This window comes from Fistularia commersonii, chromosome 15 (genome assembly GCF_037954325.1).
Source record: "Fistularia commersonii isolate RoL2024-O1a breed Wild chromosome 15, RoL_Fcom_v1.0, whole genome shotgun sequence".
Classification (NCBI taxonomy): Eukaryota; Metazoa; Chordata; class Actinopteri; order Syngnathiformes; family Fistulariidae; genus Fistularia; species Fistularia commersonii.
In genome coordinates, this window is record NC_141298.1 from 12215520 (window position 1) to 12227574 (window position 12055).

General features: G+C 48.1%; 1 long non-coding RNA gene across 2 annotated transcripts; it reads right to left on the reverse strand.

Annotated features, from left to right (window-relative positions):
* Positions 1–5228: 5228 nt before the first annotated feature.
* Positions 5229–11804, reverse strand: LOC147226537 (uncharacterized). 2 transcript variants are annotated; one of them, XR_015107234.1, is made up of 4 exons: positions 11700–11793; positions 11266–11377; positions 10624–10696; positions 5229–5605 (listed from the first exon to the last, which is right to left on the reverse strand). It is a non-coding gene; the product is annotated as an uncharacterized LOC147226537 (long non-coding RNA). The 2 variants fall into 2 exon arrangements; XR_015107233.1 differs by lacking the exon at positions 11266–11377 and having other exon boundaries at positions 11700–11804.
* Between the last annotated feature and the right edge of the window lie 251 nt (positions 11805–12055).

Sequence of the window (12055 nt, forward strand, 5' to 3'; positions counted from 1 at the left end):
AATGCCGAAGCAGCTGTTTAAAAACGCCAACAATCACATTGGAAACCCCATGGAGCGACGCCCCCCTAACGGCGGGCCTGATGAATCAGGGATGAACCCTGAGCCCGCCGAGCGCCCGCCGAGCACCCTTGACAGTCGGCGCCCAGCGCCACACAAATTCCAAAAAAGGCGATTAGGTGATCGCAGTGGAACAACTGAGCTAATAGATTGTTAGCCACCAAAGCCATCTATTTCTAACACGCTGGTGACCAATGCTTTCTGTTTCTATCACATGAGCAACCAAACACTTCAGTTTCCAACAGGCTAATACAATGTTGGTAGCCAAACCCTCTGATTCTAGCAAACCAACAGAACAGTAGACCATAGCTTTCTGATTATAACATGCAAGTGACTTAAGCCTTCTGTTTCTGACGTGCTAATGGCATGTTAGTAGCCTAAACCTTTTGATTTTATCACACTTACATGAAAGCACTGTTTCTAAGTTACTAATAGAGCACAAGAGACAGTAACCTTGTGATTTTAACATGCTAATAACCAAAGCTTTGAATCAAACATGATGATAGCATGTTAGCAGCCTAAACCTTCTGATTCTACAAGCTAATAGAGCATTAGACACTGTAGCCTTGTGATTCTAACATGCTAGTGACTGAAGTCGAGTTTCCTTGCTCTTTTCTTCCAGATCACTGTCTTCTCTCCTTGTCAAACATGTCTAAGGGAGGTGGAAAGAGTCATAGAACATCAGGATTTCATCGAGGAGGGGTTGGGGTCATTTTACCCATTTTACCAAGACAAACTAGTAAAGACCTGGGGATGGACGTTTCTCAACGTTTGTCAAACAGTAATATCGGGCTCATCAAACTCGAGTGGCGAGCGCCTCCAGGGGCCAAATAACAAGATCCAGAACCCGGAGGCGTTTGGAACTTACTAAATCTAATTAAGCGAGTGAACGCAGTTGGGGGGGGAAGGGGGGTAATGAGCGCTACGTCTGGAGCCCGAAGCTGATTATTTAACCCTCTCGTGGTCACCATGAAATGCAGGGGGAGCGGGGGGGGGGGTTACCATTGTGTGTGTGTGTTTTCCCTGACAGAATGACTGAGAACCTCCACAAACATCTTTTTCCTGTCAGGTGACATGAATGAATATAAGCTACCAGGTACTTCCAGCCTGTTACATGCTTATTACCATTAACACATGTTATTTCATGTTAATAAAGCCTATAGTTGTACGGGTGATTACAAGCGACTCATTAATGAGGAGGAAGAAGAGGAAGTGGAGGAAGAAGAGGAGGAGGAGGAGGGGGAGGAGGGGAATTGACTGTGAAGAGACCTTTGATGAAGAGGAGCTCTGGCCCGAGAAAAGCTGCTTCCTCGGGATCCAATTAGAATGAAGTCAAATTGAATTAGAATAGAAAAAAAACACACAGCTTCATTTCGAACATCTAGATTCCTGGAGTGCACACACACACACAAACATTCCAGTGTATGTGTGTTACCTGGTGTCCTCAGAGAACCTCCTGCAGAGCGTCTGCTGTGTGGTTGAAGGAGATGCAGTGACCGGGTGCGTCCACTAGGAGGCGTGTCAGACAGTGCACAGACAGACAGGAAGTACCTACAGCTTCCTGTCTTACAGGAAGTTGACAATGATCTCTGTGTATCATCATCATCATCATCAGTCGGTGACAGCCATATCTACTTCCTCCAGGCAGTGCTTCAGGAATTAGCATCATTAGCTTTACCTGGACAGACAAGCAGGAGAACATGGTAGACACCAGAGATGAACATGGAGGTCCCAGGTAGGAGAACGTGGACGTTCCAGGTAGGAGGATGTGGAGGTTCCAGTCAGGAGAGCGTGAAGGTTCCAAGTAGGAGAATACGGAGGTTCCAGGTAGGAGAACAAGGAAGTTCCAAATAGGAGACTGTGAAGGCTTCAAGTAGAACATGGAGGCTCCAGGTAGGAGAACATGAAGGCTCCTCCCTTCCACCATGAAAGCCTCTGGTATGGGTGATTGACAGGCGCAGACTGAGACACCAGGGCACAGCTGAGGTCATCAGCCAATCAGCAGCGAGAGTCACCAGAGCTCACCTGGGATGTTCGGTCCACTTCGGCTTGCAGTGGGGAAGGGCATGGCCATTTTGCCCAGTGGCATGGAGGAAGCCCCATGTGTGTTTACACTTCAGTACATCAGTAATTTAGCAGCAGACAACCAGTTTTCAGGCTATACTTAAAGCTCCATCTGATATCCTTCAGGTGTGAGAGGACCCATCTGACAGGAACATGAAGATGACGAGAACTTTGAGACATTACGTCATTCATTCCTCTGGGTCAGGGGACGGAGTCTAACCTGGACGGCCAGCTGTCAGTTATCACATCATTCACCCCTCACTCCCACCAGCGGCAGGAGAACATGAAAAGAACACAGAGAGAACCCAGGTAGGAGACTGTGATGATGACCCAGCCAGGAGAACCTGCAGAGAACCCAGTGTCCACCTGGACCAGAAGCTTCTGACAGCGAGGTGAACCCCTGTGACCTGTGGTCCATCATCTTAACCTCGCAATATGAACCTGTCTTCCCGTCTCCAGGACCAATCAGGGCGCTCCACCTCTTTTCATGATGCTGGCAGGTGGACCTCCAGCTCCTCCCTTAGGTACTCCTTACTTCACGCCTTCACACCAGAGAGGAATGAGGCTGAACTCTTGTCACTCCAGCACCGCCTGATCTCCTCCGGTAAACAAACACTCTCAGAAATTGGATTTGGCAGGTCACTCCTCCTCCTCATCTCCATCCTCCACCATCTCCATCGTCCTCCTCCTCCACCCGCCCCTCCCCCTGGAGGGATGTGCAGAATTGTGAGGAGAGTCTGAATAAACAGCTGGAGAAGGGGAATAAAGAGGAAAAGAAAGAAGTCTTTGGAATCGAGGGCAAGGAGTGCTCACAACATGATTGGCTTGTTTTACATTCATTCATCAACACCGCTCATCCTGGACTCAGGGGCACAGATTGGTGTGTACACACACACACACACATTTTTCCATACATATGTTCTGGTGATTTATATTTCTGCACATATATATATATATATATATATATATATATATATATATGTATGTATATATACATACAAATATATATATATTCTAGTGGTGGTACCGATATGTATACATATTTTAGAATTAGTTTTTCATATAGATTTACATAAATTAATTTTTGATACTATTTTCTATATGTATTCTGGTGAGTTTGATCTACATATATATGCATGTCATATACAGTGGGGAGAACAAGTATTTGATTTTTCAGCTTTTCCCACTTGCAAAGCAAGTAGAGGTTTATCATAGGTCCTCTTCAACTGTGGGTGACGGAATCTAAAACAAATATCAAGAAAAACACATTGTATGATTTTAAGTCATTAATTTGCATGTTATTGTGAGATATATTCATTTGAAACATCAGAAAAACAGAACTCAATATTTGCTACAGAAACCTTTGACGTTTCCTGTCATTCCTGACCAGGTTTGCACAAACCACAGCAGGGATTTTGTCCCACTCCTCCATACAGGTCTTCTCCAGATCCTTCAGGTTTCAGGACAGTCGCTGGACAATATGGACCTTTAGCTCCTCTAAAGATTTTCCATTGGGTTCAGGTCTGGACACTGGCTCGGCCACTCCAGGACCTTGAGATGCTTCTCACGGGGCCACTCTTTACTTGCCCTGGCTGTGCTTCGGATCGTTGTCATGCTGGAAGACGCGGCCACGACCCACCTTGGAGGCTCCGACTGAGGGCGGGAGGTTGCTGGGCATGATCTTACGATACAGGGCCCCATCCATCCTCCCCTCGATACGGTGCGGTCGTTCCGTCCCCTTTGCAGAAAAGCATCCCCAAAGTATGATGTTTCCACCTCCATGCTTCACGGTCAGGATGGTGTTCTTGGGGTCGTCCTCATCCTTCTCCTTCTTCTTCCAATCGCGGCCAAAAAGCTCTATTTTTGTCTCATCAGACACATGACCTTCTTCCATTCCTCCTCTGGATCATCCAGATGGTCGTTGGCAAACCTCCGACGGGCTTGGACGTGCGCTGGCTTGAGCGGGGGGACCTTGCGCGCTCTGCAGGATTTTAATCCGTGACGGCGTCGTGTTTTACTAATGGTTTTCTTTGAGACCGCGGTCCCGGCTCTCTCCGGGTCGTCGACCGGATCCGGCCGCGTCGTTCTGGGCCGATCCCTCGCCCGCCTCATGATCCCGGAGGCCCCGCGAGGTGAGATCCGGCACCGAGCCCCGGATCGGAGGAGACGGAGCGTCATCTTGAACTTCATCCATTTTCTAATAATGTTGTCATCTTCTCACCAAGCCGCTCGCCTATTGTCCTGTAGCCCAACCCAGCCTGGTGCAGGTCTACAACTTTATCCCTGATGTTCTAACACGGCTCTCTGCTCTCGGCCATTGTGGGATTTGGAGTTGGTTTGAGTGTCTTGACAGGTGTCTTTTATTCAGGTAAGGAGTTCAAGCTGGTGCAGTTAATCCAGGTATTGAGTGTCTTCTTAAAGAAGAACATAGGTCTGTGAGAGACGCCATTCTTACAGGTTGGTAGGTGATCAAATACTTATGTCATGCAATAATTAAAAATAAATAGATCATTAAAAAAAATAGAAGAAAAAAATCTACTGCAATGTATATATCTATGGAATTATATATGCAAAATACATGGAAAATTTTAATTATATATGAATTCCATATATAATTCAAATTTTTTAATGGTTTTTTTTATATGTATTCTGGTTATTTTGACAGCTTGCTGTACACACACAGATATCCACAGCAGATACACACAGTGATATGTCAAAGCTATCACTGTGTGTGTGTGTGTGAATCATATATATATATATATATATATATACCCAGAATGTGAATACATACATACACACACACTTTCTGGGTGTGTGTATGTATATATATATATACATACATATATATGTGTATATATATATATGTGTGTGTGTATATATATATATATATATATATATATACACACACACACATACATACAAACACACACCCAGAAAGTGTGTATGTATGTATGTGTGTATATATATTTTTAAATAAACACTCTGATTTTTGATATATTTGGGATGTTTTTCACATTCATTTATATGGCTGTATTCTGGTGATTTTGGATGTTCACATATTCTGGTTGTTTTCTAAATGTGGAAGAGAGGAATATGATTTGATATGTTCCTCTGACGTGATGTTCTGCAGGTTTTTGAAGGTCACGGTTAACACCCCCCCCACCACCGACCCCCGACCACAGGGCCCGTCACTGCATTTCATGCAACACATTCACACCCGACGGGCCAGACGGGGAGAGCGAGGTCACCTGACCGGACCCAACCTCGGGGGGTGAACCGCTCATCCCGTCAGACGCCATCCATCACCGGATCCTGTCCTCCACTCGCTTCGGCGCCGCTTCTGCGCTCCCTTGCAAGCCGGGCGCGGGTCAGGGTGTCGGGGGGCCATATTGCCGCGGCGCTCACGGAGCCGATTGGTTCCCGCCGGTTCGCCGCAGGAAGTGGCAGCTGATATCGCAGTCGTGGAGACACGGTGCCTGAAAGACTGTCAGGAGGTGTGAGTGTTGTTTACATCCACGTCTGGAGGACAGGGAAGTCAGCAGGTTCAGGTGGTAAACACACACACACACACACACACACACAAAATATGCCGGGCATCTCAAATATCCCCGATTTTCTCTGTAACTTCCCTTGGATTGACGGCTGTTTTTTGCGGATTGCTAATTTCCATTGGGCTGTTGCTAATTTTTCCTTGATCTCTTTTAGCTTTGTCAGTAACTTCTCGTAGTCGCTTGGTGAATAGTTTGTTGGTAACTTTTTGCAGTTTAAAGTAACCTCTATTAGGTTGTCGGGACTTTATTTAAGCTTGTTAACTTCTTGTTGTTGTCAGTAGCCTCTCGTTGCTTGTCGGTAACTTCTTGTTGCTTGTTGGTGACCTCCTATAGCTTGCTGGTAATTTCTTGGAGCTCCATCTGGCTTGTTACTATCAGCTGCTCCAAACACCAAGGTCATTTGTCGGTCCCAAGGTTCCCAGTATTTCATCTGCCACTTTTGGACTGTTGCTTTATCATTTCTTTCACCTTTCAGGGGTTTGGGGTAGTTTCTCCTGGAATTTTCAGACGATTTGTTTTTCTTGGTGGTCTGAAGGTTGCCTCTTGGCGGATCTGCCCCTCTCCTTCATCCAGACCTTTGGATGACAGTTCGCTGGCTTTTCGCCTTGTTCCCTCCATCAGTTCGCGGAAGGTTTGGAAACATCAGAGGTGACGTCAAAGGTGACTGATTCCTATTTTCATATCCATTGAAACAGTAAAACTCTGTTAACTCACGGAGGAAATGGATTCCTAGAACAAGAGGAGCCAGCACCGGTTTCCAGGAGACATTACAATTCACATGGCGGAACGTGTGGAACCAGAGACGTGATTAGATATCTTGTGTTTGCACTTTCCGCCGTCTAGCAGCGGAGGTCGTTCCTCGGCGGCGGCGGATTCAGGCTGTGGGCGCCATTTAACAGAGCAATTAAGGGAGTCCTGGCTGAGTTTACAGCCGTTCCGACAACGGGGCTGGTATTTCTGGCAGAAGAGAAAGGATTTCTGATGTTCTTGAAGAAAAACTCCGAGGTGCCCCCCGACGAGCGCGGCGCGACGCCACTTAATTTTCCATTTTGTGTTCCATGCCGCTGTTGAGGTGCCGTTTGTTCCGCCGCCACATTGTTCCCGCAAAAGCCTTTGTGCGGTGTGTTCCCACACCCAGGCATACGTTTCCTCTTCACATCTGCTGCTCTTCTCTGGAGGCTTCAGAGCCTCCTGTCAGGAGCTCCAAAGGCCCACAGCCCCTGGAGTCCAATCTTCTTGGCCACAGCGCCGGGAAATGAACTCAGGTCACACCAGGAAAAAAAAAAAAGGGAGACGTTTGGGGCCCAAACACAGATCAGAAACACAGGGAGGACTAAAGTGGATCTTCTGTTGATCAGTGGGGATCCAGAACTGGAAGCAGGGCATTGTTTCACAATTCCAGACAAGCAGATGAACACCAGCTTACAGCCTCCTTTTTTTTCCCCAGCCTACAGATGAACACCTGCCTACGGCCACTTGGTCCTTCTCGAAACCCTTTTCCATGCTTGAGCCAAGAGAACCCAGGCAGGAGAACATGGAGAGAACCTCAGCAGAGAAACATGGAGAGAACATCAAGAGAACCCCGGCAGGAGAACATGAAAAAAATCCTAGGCAGAAGAACATAAGAGACCACACAGAAAGAACCAAGGTAGAACTTGGAGACTTCACAGAAAGAGCCTCCTTCGGCCTACATGGAACATGGAGACCCCAGTATACTCCCTGCTTCGACCCTTGTTCACCATCTTCAGATGTGATTGAAGGCTTCCAGGGGACATCATCTGACCTTCAAAGTCGGATCACAGATTCAAACCGTGGACTCTCCCACTCTCAGACCTTCTCTTTCTTTCACGTCTGTCAACAGTTCTGCAATGGTGGAAGAAGCTGGAGGTGGTCCTACACTGAGGAGGCGGTGGACCTCTCGTCGCCATGATGGGAGTAGCGCCCGATTCAATGTGAAAACTCTGAGATCCTCTCATTTTTGGTGGAAAATTAAAAAAAAAAACATGTCACGTTTACAATTTTCTCACTTGTGAGAAGCAGGAAGTGGAATAAAGAAGGTTGCCATGGTTACAGCCAGTGGGGCCGCCCGCTGAGCACTAAGCTTTGTATCTCCGAAGTACGTCGGAGGAAGAGGAAGGCGGCAGAGTTCCAGCGTCATTGAGCAGACCTCCTGCCGCCGCCAGTGGAAAGGCTGGGACCCTGGAGAAGCGGGACGTTCTCCGCCGCCGAACACGTCGGAACACCAAACATCTGAATGTTTAATTGTGCATTAGAGAACCGACCTGCACGGCCCCCGTGTTTACACTCCACTGGGTCTCCATTAACCCTCCATCTCCTCCTGGAGCCGCCCCGCAGCTGTGAATTATTCACAGCCAAAGTGGTGGTGTTCTTTAAAACCAGAGAGGAACCCAGAGAACATGCTGAGAACCTTTAAAACTGTGAGTCTACATGCCTGCAGGTCCATCTTCCAGCCAGGTCAGCCACAATCCAGTCCAGACTTGGAGGTAGGCCTCGCGATGGAGCTGGAATGTCCTCCTCTGGCAGAAGGCCAAAGGTGAAGCTGAAGGTCCAACTTCCAGAACTACTAAATCAGAGTGAGGACAGGCACCAACAGTGTGAAGGACATCTGAGCCTTCTTCATACCCCTCCTGGACAGGAGGTGGACCTAGGAGATGATTTGTAGACACCGCAGGCCCCTCCACTAAACCCCTCCAACCCCAAGAAGGAGGACCACTTCTTGCAGGAACCTTCACAGGAATGTTCTGATTGCAAGGAGAACGTGAAGTTCTCGTATCTTCTCGTATCCCAGGCTCCTCCTGGTGGGATTCATTCCCCTTGGTAGATCAGACAGGGATAAACCTCCACATGTCATTAGATCTTGGTGGCTTGGTCTCCAAAGCAGTGGGTGATTTGGGGATATCAGTAGTGGTTCTGCAGCAGAGTGGGAGCAACCTCCACAGGAGGGTGGAGAACATCCATCACCGACCGCTTCTTCAGGATTCCTCTGTTCTCCACAGGAATAATGTGGCGTAACAGCTAGTAAACATGCTGTGTCGTCCAGGGTTCGGTGGTTCCACACATGGAGAACACAAGTACACGGAGCAGGTGAGGAGATACGGCGGATCAGAACTTTCACCCCCTTGCAAGAAGGTTCCTGGTCCTGAGAGTGGGTTCTTGCCATGTTCTTCCCCCTGCCAGCCTGGAAACTCCCTCGAAAAAAAAAGGGCTGCATGTTCTCTCCATGTTCTCCTGCCTAGGTTCTTTCCATGTGCAGTCTCCGTGTTCTCTAAAGCTGGAGGTCATTTCTCCAAGGCACACATCCATCTCCAGTGACTCTCTGGTTGAGGTCCTTTCTAGCAGGTTCTCCACTTCTTAGACGAGTCCATGTTTCCTTGATGGTTCCCAGGTTGCTGTTCCTCCAAGTTTCTTCAGAAGGTTGCTGCTAACCTACCTGTGATTTCCCCACAAACAAGAAAGCTGTTCCTGGAAAGGTTCTCCTGGATCGGTTCACGGAGCGTCGAGGAACCCAGCAGATGGTGGAGAGCCTAGCAAGAAACAGCATGGCTGCCTACCAGGGAGGTGAAACCCAAGGACCCAAGGATCACTCACACACACACACACAGGTCAGCTCTTTAGACACCAGGTGTTTCTTCCACAGTTCACTTCTTGCCCATGAGAAGGTGATGGCTAGTTGGTATTCGGGTAATTTCTTGATGATGGTCCCCCCCCCGGCAGCCTCCGCCGTTGCCCACGACGACCCTTCCGTCTGTTACACCCACTCATTAAACACACTCAATTAGGTTTTCCACTGCGCTAACGAGGACACTTGGTCACGGACCGCCTCAGCTTTCAGGAGGAGGAGGAGGAGGAGGAGGAGGAGGAGGGGGCTGAAGATGTCAGTCCCACCCCAGGGGTCCAAACTAACACCTCGGCAGAGACGACTAATCAATCACTGCGGAGTAGCAACTGGAACAAGCGCACACACTCACACAAGCCAGCTCTCAGCTGTTGAGAAGCCAGCATTTCACGACAAGGTCTCTGCAGAAACAGAACCCAGGAACCTCCACAGCTGATGGACACTACACTGTATCTGAGTCAGGGGTGTGTGTGTGTGTGTGTGTGTGTGCTCTCAAAACCCGTGGCTGAAAGCAAAAGAATGTCATCTCACACACGCACGTGCGCCTCATTTTTTGGTCATTTCTCCCAGACTTCCTGGTTACCAAGTGACAATCCGAACCTTTCTGGAGAAACTTCATCACTTTCGAGGGACTCTCTTCATGATTTTAATATTGTGAGATCATTTCAGATTTTTCTCTTTTCCAGAAGCCATTTCTTGACGGCACAGTTTTGATATATGGAGCAACACATTCTCCTGCAGCCGGTTCTCAGGGTTCCCCTTTGCTCATGTTCTTCAGCCTCAGCTGCTAACGCCCACTTCCCGTGGAGGGTCCCAGCACAGGAGGAGGAAAAAGCCCGGGTTGTTCCGGCCGTGCTTCGGAGCAAACAAAGCGAGCAGCCCGAGGAGCTGCTCGCTCTCCGGCTGCATCCTTTCATCTCTGAATTGCAAATGAGTGCAGCCTCCTCACCTGGTCCCAGTGGGGGAGGAAGGGGGGGGTCCGAACGCCTCCAATCAGAACTCTGCTGACAGCAGGCGTCCAGAGGGAATGTGAAAAACACACACACACGAACCTAGCTAATATCTGAGGATGGCAGCTGATAAACACTCACCACCTCCTCCTCCTCCTCCTTCTCCCTACACCCACTCATTTTAATGTCTCCAGCCAAGGTCACCGAGTTTGCAGGTGTTTGGCAAATAGTGGCAAAAAGAAAACAGTCCACTTGAAGACCTCTAGATCTTCCTGCACATTTCAGATGGCCATCGCCAGCGTTCAAATGTTTACAGGTTCTAAGGAGCCACAGGTTCATGGGGACTTACAGTAAAGGATCTAACCCAGTGGTCTCCCAGGGGTTCTCCAGCGTTCTGCATTCAGCCCTTGTCTGGTCCTGTTACAGAACAACTGGGTCTAAAATAAGACGGACGGTGTGTGTGGTTAAATGTCAGCAGAGTCAGCTGGTGTGTGTGTGTTTGTGTGTCAGCACACACACCCACCAACTGAAGGACAGTCACAACCACACACAGATGTACAGAGTTACACATACTTCAAACACAAACATTAACCTAGATATTGATTAAATGCAATCTGACACACAATTTTTTCTTGTCTACACACACACTGTCACACACATTTCACCTATAGAAATGTGTGCGATAAATTACACATGTACACCCCCCCACCCACACACAGATGTTACATATGTGCTTACATGCTCACAAACAATCCTCTTTGGACGGACACACTCAACACACAAGGAGTTATTAATATTTGAACACACATTTTTAATCTACACAAATCACACCTACATGTGTGTTCATATGCACCCCCTCGCTCTCACACACACACACACACACCTAGTCACTTACCACACTTAACTTTTTTAATTGCTAACGTTAATTAGTACTGACGCTTTTAAGTAGTGCTGCTTGTTAGGTAGTCGCTTATTAGCATTGGCGCTCCTAATCAGTGGTACTTACTGGGTTGCGGCTACTTAGCAGTGACGCTAATTAGCACAGCCACTTGCTAGGTAGCTGTTGATAGACATTGGCTCACCTTAGCAGTTCCGAGGTTGCGTGCCGGCCAAATGCACTGAGAACAGCAAAGTAAGACTTAATTGTACGGGGAAAAATTTCCACACTGTACAAATGACAATAAATGCTTGGAATCTCACCAGAGGTAGGTGTTAAGTAGGGCTTATAGCATTGACGCTAATTAGCAGCGCCACTTGCTCGGTAGCGGCTACCTAGCATTACGCTAATAAGCAGCGCCGCTTCCTATATAGTCACTAATTAGCGTCGACGCTGATTGCGTGCGCGGCTGGCCAAGGACCGACGCTAGTTAGCTGGTTAGCAGCAACGTCGAGTAGTTAAAAATTAGATAGTTAGCAGCGGGGACACGTCAGTAGACTTACAGAGGGCGGATGAAGCTCACGGTGTCGGGACGTTCCGCACCGGGAACGGTAAAGCCACAAACGCCGACGGTGACCGGTGTCCCCGCTGCGTTTCGTGGAAATCCGGACGTATGCGAATGGCCTTTCTCCCCCCCCATTGGCGCCATTGACTGCGCATGCGCGTAACCGTCACGGGGGGCGGGGAATGGCCTTGAGCTTGGCATTGATTGACGGACGGCTTGACCACTCAGGACGGGCTAACCCGGTCACGTGTTATAGTACTTATGAGTTCAATTTGAAGTATTTGTGTTTTTATTACCTTCGTGTTTGTATCGGCTCGCTTGCTTTGTTTTTCGTTTTTTGAGAAAAAAATCTTT